Consider the following 12,333-nt stretch of genomic DNA (forward strand, 5'->3'; position numbering starts at 1 on the left):
TTGCATCTGTCACTGCCTAGGTGATCCAGAACCATGGCATCAATTCTTTTTCTCTGTTTCTCCATCTGTAAAATAGACTGTCCATCCTTAACGATGCATGGATTTTTTTTTTTAAAGTTCCGAATCTTCAAAATATATCTTTTTGTTTCCAGACTGTAAACTCTTAGAGTAAAATGGCCATATCCTTACTAGTTCTGTGGGCAGCACTGTGCATGCATTGTAAATATTACTTGATGGTGCTGTCCTTTGAACTGTGGTTAAAGAAAAGGCAGTGGTTAAGTCCAAGTTGCTGCTATTTCTTCATCTGTGTGGAATTAAAATCTTATTATATCTTCTACAACCATACTAATTTAATCTCATAAATGGAGTAAAATAGAAAAAAAAGGTCAAAGATTAATGTTTGCTATAAGAAGGTGCTACTTTACTCCTAGCCTCTTCCTTCCTTTCTCCCTTCCTCCCTCCCTTCCTCCCTCCCTCCCTCCCTTCCTCCCTTCCTCCCTTCCTTCTTTCTTCCTTTCTTTCTTTCTTTCTCTTTCTTTCTTTCTTTCTTTCTTTCTTTCTTTCTTTCTTTCTTTCTTTCTTTCTTCCTTTCTTCCTTTCTTCCTTTCTTCCTTTCTTCCTTTCTTCCTTTCTTCCTTTCTTCCTTTCTTCCTTTCTTCCTTTCTTCCTTTCTTCCTTTCCACATTCTTAAAAGTTTAGATAGATACCCATCTGCTCAGAATGACTGGTCCTAATCCTTTCTAGTGACAGGACAATAAATTGTTTCCCAGAACTGTTTCTATTTATTGTATAAACCTTTTCTTTTAATGTTTATTTATTTATTTTGAGAAAGTAGGAGCAGAGAGAGAGAGGGAGACAGAGAATTCCAAGCAGACTGCATCATCAGCATAGAGCCTGATGTGGGGTTTGATTTCACGAACCATGAGATCACGACCTGAGTGGAAATCAAGAGTCAGACATTTTACCAACCAAGCTACCCAAGTGCCTCTGAAGCATTTTAAATAAAAGGGACTTATTGTGTCAGGATCTTACTGTTATTTTGGGTCTTCATCTTATTTTTCAGTATAATCCTGGAAAGTAGGAAACATCTGAATAAGTGCTGAGAGCAGTGTTGTTTTACTACTGCCTCATCCATTCATGGCTCTTAATAATCGAGTATTGATTATTATTTATCGAGACATTAAATTATGTTGCTTAAATTTTGATTAAGCAGATGGTGTGTGACATCTTATATAACTTCATATGCAAACTTGTTAAAATTCTAAAATTAATTGGTGCAAAAATAGATAAATGCTTAGCAATATTTAAACATCTATTGTTTGATTAGAAAATCAGATCTGCATGCCTCTGATTTAATCATGATAACAGCTCTGTGGAATAAGTGGTCACATTATGCATAATTTATGGATGAGGCAGGAGGATGTCACTGAAATGTAGATTCATGATGTGACCTGCCCAAGGTCACACAGAGTAGAGACTGAAATGCCAGATTTCCAGCTTGACCCTGCAATTTTGCTCTCCACAAAGATTCATTTCCTAAGAGCGTTGGAGAGGAGACCTTTAATTATAGTTTTATATATGTATATATATTCAATTTTTCTTAGAATTAAAGACATGGTCGTTAACCTGTACTACCTTGATTCCAACCTTGTGTCTTTCTTCTCCATTAGAATAACATTCATTGCTCTCCAAGTCTTCTGTTTCCCTTCCCAGTCCTTAGCCAATTATCAACAATTTTTGTCAAAGACTTTCTATTTCCCTTGCTGCTTCTTTCATAGTACTGGAATCAGATTTATCTGGGCTAAATGCCCAGTTCTAGTTAGCTTTTCACCCTTCTGAAATTATCAGCTAGAATTCGCCCAAGCTAAGCAGTTCTAGTGGAGAAAATAAATACTGATATTAAGTAACAAAAGAGAACTGTCTTCCTCTGTGGCCAGCAGTAGATTTATAGTTCTAGATTCTTATCTGTTCTGGCAAAACAGATCGTTAATAATTGGTGTGCTTTAAATGATAAACAAAAACATCACCAAAATCAACAAACATCAGCCTCACTGATAGTTCATTTCTTTGTTTTAGAGAGTGGTGAATTTAGTGTCCTGGAAGTCCCTGTCATTGCCCTGTGTTCTATCAGAACCTTGAAATATGCTGTTCTCTTGTGGAAAACCCATGCTACATGTATTTGGAGTTGCTTTTCCAGCAGTGATGATTGATTTTCACTGCAAATCGACCCTTTCTCAAGCTGTTTCCTCTGTGGCTAGTGGTGTTCATTTGCAAGATGATCGGATGAGGTTAGATACACAGTTCATGAACATGGGGGAGAAAACCAAGTGGTACACATGACCAGTTCAACCTGTGACTCACCTGTACTAAACACAGATCAAACGAACCAATCACTCATAGGCCAAAACAGAACAAGCAAAGAAATGGACTCCTTAAATATTTTTCAGCTCTTTTTGCACACTGGCAAAGTGAAACTTATTGCTTTCAGAATCTTAAGGAAAAACATTTTCTACTGATAAATGATTGCTAATCATTAAGAGTTGGGGCGCCTGGGTGGCTTAGTCGGTTAAGCGTCCGACTTTCGCTTAGGTCATGATCTCGCGGTTCGTGGGTTCGGGCCCCGCATCGGGCTCTGTGCTGACTGCCAGCTCAGAGCCTGGAGCCTGTTTCAGTCTGTGACTCCCTCTCTCTCTGACCCTCCCCTGCTCACACTGTCTCTCTCTCCTGGAAATAAATAAAACATTAAAAAAAAATTTAAAACAGCAATAAGCTACTACTACAGAACAATTAAAATAGTCAAAATCCAGNAAAAAAAAAAAAAGAGTGTTCTCTCACATCTCCGTGAATATGACATTTCCCAGGTAAACATTTTTACTTCTTAAACTTAATTATCCATTAAAAATATGTTTGGGAAAAGATGACACTGGTATTTAGAATGATATTAAAGCCAATCATTAACCCACAACCCTGTGGAGGTAAAACTGCATTTTGAAAGAAGTGGCACCATTAATCTTTGCTTTAGGGTGGCTCAGTACCAGGAATTAAAGACAGTCTGTATGAAAGTTCCACACAAGCTGGGGACCAGCTTCAAACTGGATGGCTTTCAGAAGCATTATGATCCCATCTTATTATGGGATGCCTCTGAACTGACATTTCAATTGTGGTTCCCTGGTGCCCTCCTGCTTTACCTCGTTCTTCCCAACCACCAGATCCCAATTCCCAGCTCCAGATCAATCCTCTGGAGAGTGATGAACTGAATGGAGACTGACTACATTCAGCTGAATCCACCATGGCTTGCCTAAGCACTGTGACTTGATTCCTGGCCACCTCCTTGAGCCTTGCAGCCAGATTAGTCAGTCTTCCTAGCCCAAAGCACACACATTCTTGGCTTACTCCTTCAGGCCAATCATCGCTTGAGGTCACACAAGCCCCTGGCTATGGCAATGCCAATTATAACAAGCATGGCTTGGTGACCTCCTAATTGTATGAAACCAATTACATTATACTTGTTGTTCATTCAACAATAAACAGCTTTTGTGCCCACTAAATTGGGGCATACTACTAAATTTGCTGAGTGTAACTTGGCAATACTTCTCCAAATCATTAACTGCTTAAGGCTTTTTAAATAAAGCACATCTTTGTGCTTCTTGCCTTCAGAGCATGTTACCTTCTTGTATATATTTTCCTACCCATTTCATTACATCTTACTTATGATGTTTCTGCACAATGTTTCCCCATATGCCTCAGGGCCCTTATGTTTTTCTGAATTCCAAATGAAGCAGAGAGGTAGTATGAAGGAGGGGTAGAACTCACCAAATTTGCACTAAATTCCTTTCTCTTTTTGATTCAAAATCCAGCACAATGAAAAGCAATGAAAGGATAAATATGTGAGTAAATCTAAATGAATACTGACTGTATTTGTTACAATAATAGGAAGGTCTTTGGGGATTTATAAGATATTTGGGATTTATAAAATATTTGGGATTTATAAGGTATTTATAGTTAAAATACATGAGAATAATAAGTTGGCAGGAAGTTAAATAGAGTTTAAGTATTTGAAGGTCCTTGCATTGTCAAGGAAGAAGTAAAACTACTAATTTATTTTAGATTTTGATAAATCAAGGATGCATGTCAAAGTAATCCCTAAGGAAAACACTAAAGGAACAGTAAAAGAGCATAAAACTACAAATGTAATTCAGGGGAGACATGGTATAATACAGAATGGTCCATTATTTTATAGAGAAGGCAAGAAAAGAAAGAAAAGGAAACTAAAATGTGCAGGACAAATAGAAGGCAAATAGTAAAATGGTAGTTTAAACCTAATCATAGCAATCATTACATTAATGTAAGTAGATTAAATGCTCATGTTCATTACAAAAAACCATCTAAAATGCTGTTTTAAGAGAAAAAATTTGTTTTTAATTTTAGAAAAAGAGAGAGTGAGTGGGAGAGAGGAGGGGAGAGGAGCAGAGGGAGAGAGACAAAGAGACAGAGAGACAGAGAGAGAATATCCCAAGCAGGGGGGCTTTGATTCCTGCTTTGTGGTTTTGATTCCATAGCCCTGGGATCATGACCTGAGGTGAAAGCAAGAGTCAGACGCTCAACAGACTGAGCCACCCAGATGCCCCAAGAGAAACAATTTAAATATAAGGACACAAGTTAAAGAAAAAAAGAATGAAAATATACTATACAAACACTAATCAAAAGAAACTTGGCTCTGCAATATCAATATCAGACAAAGCTGACTTTAAGAGAAAAAAGATTACTAGACAAAAAATAATACTATGTAATGAAAGAAGTTTTAGTTTATCAGGAAAATGTACAAATTCAGTACAGAACTGCATTTAATCATGTAGCCTCCATATGTATAAAGCAAAAATAGATAAAACTAAAGGGAAAATGAATACACACAATTACACTAAAATTTTAACATATCTGTCTTAGTAACTAAACAAGTAAACATACATTTTCAGAAATGAATAGAAAATATGAATAACATGATTAAAAACTTTGAACTACTTGATATACATAGAACACTACACAGAATATATAACCTATTCAAGCAATGAGAGAATGTTAAAAGAAAATGATTACATGCTAGCCTTAAGGCAAGTCAAAATACATTTCAAAAATTACAATATATAGATTTTGTTTCCTCACTACAATGCAAATGTGATAGAAACAACAACATTGATGACAGTGAAACCAGAAAAATCCCCTTCTTTTGGAAAAGAAGACACACACTTCCAAAGATCTCATGGTTTAAAGAAGAAAAATTTAAATTTGAGAGTACATCAAACTGAATGAAAATGAAAATATCACACTTATGAAACCTTGTGGAAAAAAAAATGCCAGTCCTTAAGAAGGCCTATAGCCCCTCCTTCCTTCCTTATATCTCCTTATCTTTTACTCCACTGAACTCAATTTACAAGAGAAGAAAATACAAATAGAATTTGTATCGAAGATGGTCTATCATGAAAGTGAACTTTAGGGTTTTGAAGAGCCACTTAGAGAAGAAGGAAAAAATCTTGACCATGTCTTTCCAAAGGCAGAGCTAGAATACATGGGTAGAAATTCAAGGAAGGTAGATTTAAAAAAATACTTATTTATTTTTGAGAGAAAGAGAGAGAGAGTGAGAGAGCAGGGTGGAACGGACACACACACACACACACACACACACACACACACACAGTCCAAGGCAGGCTCCAGGTTCTGAGCTTTCAGTACAGAGCCTGATGCGGGGCTTGAACCCACAAACGCAAGACCATAACCTGAACCGAAGTGAGACACTTAACTGATTGAGCCACCCTGGGTCCCCGAGGAAGGCAGACTTTAGTTCAGGGTAAGAAAAAAAAAATATGGTCATTGGACATTTTAATATATTAGGAAGTAATGAGGTTCCTGTCACTGGAAATATGCAAATGGTATAATGTGGATCTCAGTAGTGGGTGGGGATTTGTGTTTAAAAACGATGTGAAGGTACTGCATGCAAATATGGCAGAGTGTTAACAATTTCTGAATCTGGATGGTGGGTGTTCAATGTTCATTGTATCGCACATTCAACTTTGAGTTCGAAAATGTCAATAAAAAAATCGAAAAACAGATGCTGTGGGTACCCTAACATAGAAAGTTGTGAGGATTCAACAAAAATGAATATCCATGTGTTCTCTCATTTGACACATGATGCACGTACATGTATCTCTGTAGAGTTGTAACATTTACTTCTATACTTTCATAATTTATCCTCTCCCATTTGAAAACGTTGCTCTATGATGAAGTATAGCAAGAAAAGATCTCATCTTAGTGGTTATTTTATTCCTCTTCCTTGAGCAACATAGGAGTTAAAATCTAGACTTAGTATTCTTTGTCCTGTATGAATTATTTTTCAGGAAGGAAGGCTGTGCCACCTTCATCATATTAAGGCATAAGATTATTCAGTGATCAAAATGTTAAATTTGAACAACTATCAGCTTTTGCCGAAATCTTTCATATACTGTTAAACCAAGTGAAACTTGACTTTTTGGTTTTGTTCCAAATTGATACTATAGTATCAATTAGTTCCCCAAGTTATTCATGAGTTATCATGCTTTTTTTAATTTAATGTGCTGATAAATTGTGTTTGATATATGCAGGATGTGGGATATCCCCTCCTGTCTGTGTTAAAACACGTTTAGTATTGTGAGGTAATAGCATTCAAATAAGTTCTGAGTGTTAGTTCAAGGAGTACCTAAAGGCAACAGGGAACTAAAGAAAATACTGTTCAGTAAAACTACTGACCCATTGAGTGTTTCAATCCTAAAGATTTCTCAAGCTAGCATATAAAATAGTCTTTGGATTTTTCAAAGAGTTTGAGGCATTTTACCTTCCATTTCCATCAGAGGCAAAATTATATTTGGACTATTTATTCTCTGTGCTTGCTTCGGCAGCACATATACTAAAATTGTAACAATAAAGAGATTGGCATGGTCCCTTTGCAAGGATGACACACTAATTCGTGGACTGTATGTTCTCTGAGATCTCTTTCAGTTTTCAAAATCCAAAATTAAAGCTCACTTTACTAAATTCCTGAATGCTGTTGTAAAAAAATATTCATTTTCCAACTCTTCTTTCTTCTTCCCTCTCTAGCTTAAAGTATTGGATCCTGGGAAACCTGAATAACATGCTCTTGCTTTTTGATGGACCACGATCATAGGTCTCTATTTCTTCTTCCCTTCTTTTTCAGTTTTCAGCAGTGGATTCTCATCTGTAGAATAAAAGGAGGGTCTAAAAGTGGACTCATCTTTCAGGATTAAATGGCTCTGTTAGTAGAGTGGGATGAGTAGAAAGTGCTCTTCAATGTCTAAATGCACTACTGTGTACCTGTAAAGTTACATACCTTCACAAATTTAGAGTTGCTTAATGCTTGTTTGGCAGCATAAACTATGAAAAAATCTCATGGGGAAACACGCCCCATACATGGTTTCTATGTCTGTAGAGTACAAAGGGAGATGGACCTTTGCCAGTTATACAGTCGATATGCTAAAGGTAGATGCCAAACTAAGTCAGTCTTTAAGGGAATTTCTTGGCATGAATCAACACAGAAAAAAGAAAGACTGTGTTCTTATATCTGTTATATCTGTTATGTATATACATATATATATAATATATATACATTATATATATATACATATTATATTTTATATATATATATATATACTTAAAATGGTTATTGCATGGAGCACATCCGTAAAGTCTATCATATTCCAAGTTTTCATTTTAGAAGAAAATGGAAAAATTGAGCAGTTCATATTGTTAATTTTAAAATTACCCTGGAATTAGTTTTCCCTAGAAATGTAATAATTTGTTTATGGAAACCTCGAAATGAAAAGCTTTGGCTTCAGGCATGTATGTGTTTAATGTGGATGATTGTAAGGCTGCCAGATAGGTGTAAGGACCTATCAGCCAGGGATCTCTTTCAGGGCTTTCAGAGTTATAACAATCATTCTATTTTCTCACTGCACAATATTTTAAAATCCTAGGTTATTATATTTGAGATTTTTTTAGTTGCTTGTGCTAGCTTTTTTCTAACTTTATTATACTGAGTATTTATTATACTAAGAATTAGAGTTTATGGGAGGACTTGTTGATCTTTGTAAAAAGTCTGAGAACCACAGAACAAAAATTTTTTTGTTATGCAACTCACTGACAGAATGATATGAAATATGACCAAGACAGAAGAGTGGGTAAGATCATAGTTCTTAGCATCAGGTAGGTCTCAGTTCAAATCCAAGCAACACCACGTTTTAGGTGTGTATTCAGGGAAAGTTATTTAACCTTTCCAAGTTTCACTGCGACATCTGTCAAATAGGGATAATACCCATTGCATAATGTTATTGTGAGTACTAATTGAAATAACACCTCCCCCCAATACTACCTGGTTGACACTAAGTGCTCAATAAGTTGTATTTAACATTGTGAGATGACTGTAAGTCAGTGTACGTCAGGTTGGTACCTCTGTTGTCTACAGATGGAAGGACGCAAAAAACTGCAGAATCAGGGCTTTTGATATAATTTTCTATACACTTGTATATAATTACATATCCTATCCTTGTTTCCTTGCTCAGTGTCCTATTTTGAATGTGGTTTGTCATGACTGAAATCCAATCAGGACGATCACAGTGTTGAATGATGTTCCTTCCTTTGCATATTCCAGATGAATGGATGTGAGAATAGGCAAAATCAGCTTTTCTTAAATCTTTTTCTCACTAGGAAAATTGCATTTAAACAAAGGAGATATGGCACAACAAAAAGAAATCTAGCATTATTTTGTGATACAAAAGAACAGTTAATGGCTTCACTGCAATGGAGGGTTAATGTTTATAAAGGCTACTTAGCAAACATAGCTTTCATTAGAGCTCTAATTAGAACCTATATGTAACTCTGAGAAAGAACTTTTGTGTGAACAAGTTCCAACTATGAAAAAGCTATGAAAATGTAAATTTCAGCAGCAATTTTTATTATATTGGCTATGTCGAGGATATTATGGTCATCATCTTTCAAGACAGTGCTGAAGTTATAAATCAGAACCAAAGAACAGATGGGGAATATTTTCAAGTGTAGTGAGAAAACAACTGCGTGTAAAGTCAGGACAAGTATTTCTGGTTGTTTATTCATAAGGACAAGACTTAGGGTTAGATTCTAAGATGAAAACATTGATGTCTGACTTTTCAAATGAGCAGGAGTCTCCACAAAACATAATGGTGATCTATATCATTTGCAGTTGATGAAGCATTCACTCAATCACACCATACAGAAGAGTTTGATTTGGAGCCATTTTTGTTATTGTTGTTGTTGTTGTTGTAAATGCAATGCCAGTAATATGGTAAAACCATGGCATATTAAAAAATAGTATTTAAGAAGATTAATTTTGGTTTTCTTCAAACACTAAATGACCTCTTTCCAATGCTTTCGTTATAGCCGTAGGTAAATGATGTATATGGATATGACAGACTCTTGTTTCAATATTAAGGGTTTAACTGAGAAAATTAACAGGAAAAATGAACGAATTTCAAGCTTGAAGAAAAATACTATGCCTATGGTGACAGTGTGACAAACCAGCAAGTGGCTAGGCTGACTTCTTTCTGTCATCTTATCCTATCTTTATCCTGCATCTCTGACTCCTTCTTGCTCTTTAAACATTCAATTTTGTCTTTGCCCTTTCTCAATTTCACCCTGATCAGTCGGACCATTCTTTTTTCTTTTAGGTTTATTTATTTTGAAAGAGAGAGAGAATGCATGAGCAGGGGATGGACAGAGATGGGGGAGGAGGGGTGGAGAATCCTAAGTAAGCTCTGCATTGTCAGCATAGAGCCTGACTCAGGGCTCAAACCCACAACCATGACACAATGACCAAAGCCGAAATCAAGGGCCAGATGCTTAACTGACTGAGACACTCAGGTGCTACAACAGACTATTCTTTTAACTTGAGAGCTCTGACTGCTGTCACATCCAAGCTAGTGTGACATCTCCTACTGGTTTGTAGGCCTTGGGCACTGCTACTTCAGCAATGGTTTGGGAGTGCTCTTATTCTGGCCCAGGGTTGTGACCCTCCACTGCACTACTTGGGAGCTCAGCAGGGTGCCCCTGCTATCTTTATCTCCTCAGTGAAGATGGGCTGCTCTCCGGGCCCCCAGAACTCTTAACACCTGCAGCTAGTCTCATCACTACTCACGTAGACGTTGATTAAATGCAGAAGGTGCTGTATGATTAGCTTGCACCTCACTGCAACAGAAACGGTGGTTTAATATAAAAACAAATCTTTACATTCCAACTTATCAGTGCATTCTTTTTTTTTTTTTACAAATAGTTTATTGTCAAATTAGTTTCTACATAACACTCAGTGCTCATCCCCAAAGTGCCCTCCTCCATGCCCATCCCCCCCTCCCCCCCACATCCATCAGTCCTCAGTTTTTGTCAGCATTCAAGAGTCTCTCATGGTTTGTCTCTCTCCCTTTCCCCCACCATTTCCGCCCTTCTTCTCCCCCTTGTTCCTCCGTCAAGTTCCTCCTAATCCTCCTATACGTGCAAACATATGATATTTGTCCTTCTCTGCCTGACTTATTTCACTCAGCATAACACCCTCAAGGTCCATCCATGTTGCTACACATGGCCAGATTTCATTGTTTCTCATTGCCATGTAGTATTCCATGGTATAGATAAACCACATCTTCTTGATCCATTCATCTGTTGATGGACACTTAGGCTCTTTCCATGTTTTAGCTATTGTGGAGAGTGCTGCTATGAACATTGGGGTACATGTGCTCCTATGCCTCAGCATTTCTGTATCCCTTGGGTAAATTCCTAGCAGTGCTTATCAGTGCATTCTTATATGACCCTCCACATCAGCCAGGCTACATACCACCATGTTTAAGAGACATGTTGCCATCTGTCTGACTTTGCCCATGAAGTTCTCCCCAGCCCCTTTACTTTAATAGGATAGATTCTTTTTCAAGGTCTGGCTCATGCCCACCTTCTTTTTGCTTCTTTTTCCAGGTTCCTTTGGGTCAATGTAAGATCACTACAGAAAGCAGCTGGTTCAGCTGACTGTGGGACAGCTGTATCTTAGTTAAGAAAGGACAGTAGCAGCAAACTTGCTGTCTCTAGAAAGTCAACAGCTTTGGAGAGGTCTTGAACAGCCACTCCCAAACTCCTCCTTAACCAGAGCCATCCTAAGGGTAAAGGTGTGCCCCTGGCACTTTGTCTGGTTCAGGGTCCTAAACAAGTTGTGCTCCAACTACTGAATGCTGGCATTCTTTATTAGGAAACCAGCTTCTGGATATACATCAGTGGCCCATATAAATTTTATGGCCCCAATTTTTCGAAGGTACCAACTGAGCTTTCCACTGGATTTGATGTGTAAATTCTAGCACTGTTACATTACAACGTGGCAAAACACAATAAATAACACTCAATGCATTCATAGTGTTTATACAATTGTTACTATATTGGGTTTTTTTTGTCAGACTAAGGGATGCCATGCCAAATAAAGGAAATGTATAGAACTTCTTGTAGCTTCTGCAAAGGCTGAGTTAAATTTTACTTTCAAATTAGTCTTCCAATAAGTTTTAGTACAAGCTTTAAGATGGAATAAATCCCAAGTAGTAAAAACCCTTTACGAGTTATAGTTATATTCTGGGTGGATAAAACCATAATGGCCTGGAACAACACACTAACTGCTGAGTGGATTTTTAATGTTGATGTTTTTAGCTGTTTCTTGAGCTATTTTCTGCACTGCATTTCATTTGATTAAAAATTTGAGCTGTGCTATTTTTAGAATGAAATCTATACTTAATTTGCCCTTATAGCACTGTTATAAATGGAGACCAGAACCAGTCCTAATTATTTACAATGAATTTATCTAACTGGGTCAACAAAGTTAAGATTCAGAAATGTTTTAAAAGTAAATGATGTGTGTGAGTGCAGCGAGCAGACTTCATTTGGGTTTGCAGGAGTCCCATATTTGTACAGGACATCTTTCATTTGGTGCAGAGGAAAACTCACTATGTCATTTTCCACCATCTTCAGGATGAAATCTAAACTTTTAAATGTGCTGCACAAGGCCCTTCATGATTTGATCCTTGCCTACCATCACATGCTGCACACTGAATCGTATAGAAGAGTTATTCCCTTCTTTTGTCTTTTACTTATGACCTTAGCAAGTGCTATTCCCTCTGCATGGGACATTCTTTCTCCTTCCCTCCTTCTCTTCTTCCAAACCATTAAAGGCTAATGCCCACAACTTCCTTAGACTAAAGTCTGGTGTCACCTTCTCTGGGAAGTCTTTAAAATGTGACT

The 12,333-nt window shown here is 37.1% G+C and overlaps 1 protein-coding gene and 1 non-coding gene across 4 annotated transcripts in view; one reads left to right on the forward strand and one right to left on the reverse strand.

Annotated features, from left to right (window-relative positions):
- Positions 1–12,333, reverse strand: part of EFEMP1 (EGF containing fibulin extracellular matrix protein 1) — a 60,665-nt gene that overhangs the window by 21,494 nt on the left and 26,838 nt on the right. The gene's annotated exons all lie outside the window — the stretch shown is intronic.
- On the forward strand, positions 6,911–7,014 carry LOC120220936. Its single transcript, XR_005525696.1, has one exon. It is a non-coding gene; the product is annotated as a U6 spliceosomal RNA (small nuclear RNA).

The sequence above is a fragment of the Hyaena hyaena genome, unplaced genomic scaffold (assembly GCF_003009895.1).
Source record: "Hyaena hyaena isolate Hyena2069 unplaced genomic scaffold, ASM300989v1 scaffold_746, whole genome shotgun sequence".
In the NCBI taxonomy this organism is placed as follows: domain Eukaryota; kingdom Metazoa; phylum Chordata; class Mammalia; order Carnivora; family Hyaenidae; genus Hyaena; species Hyaena hyaena.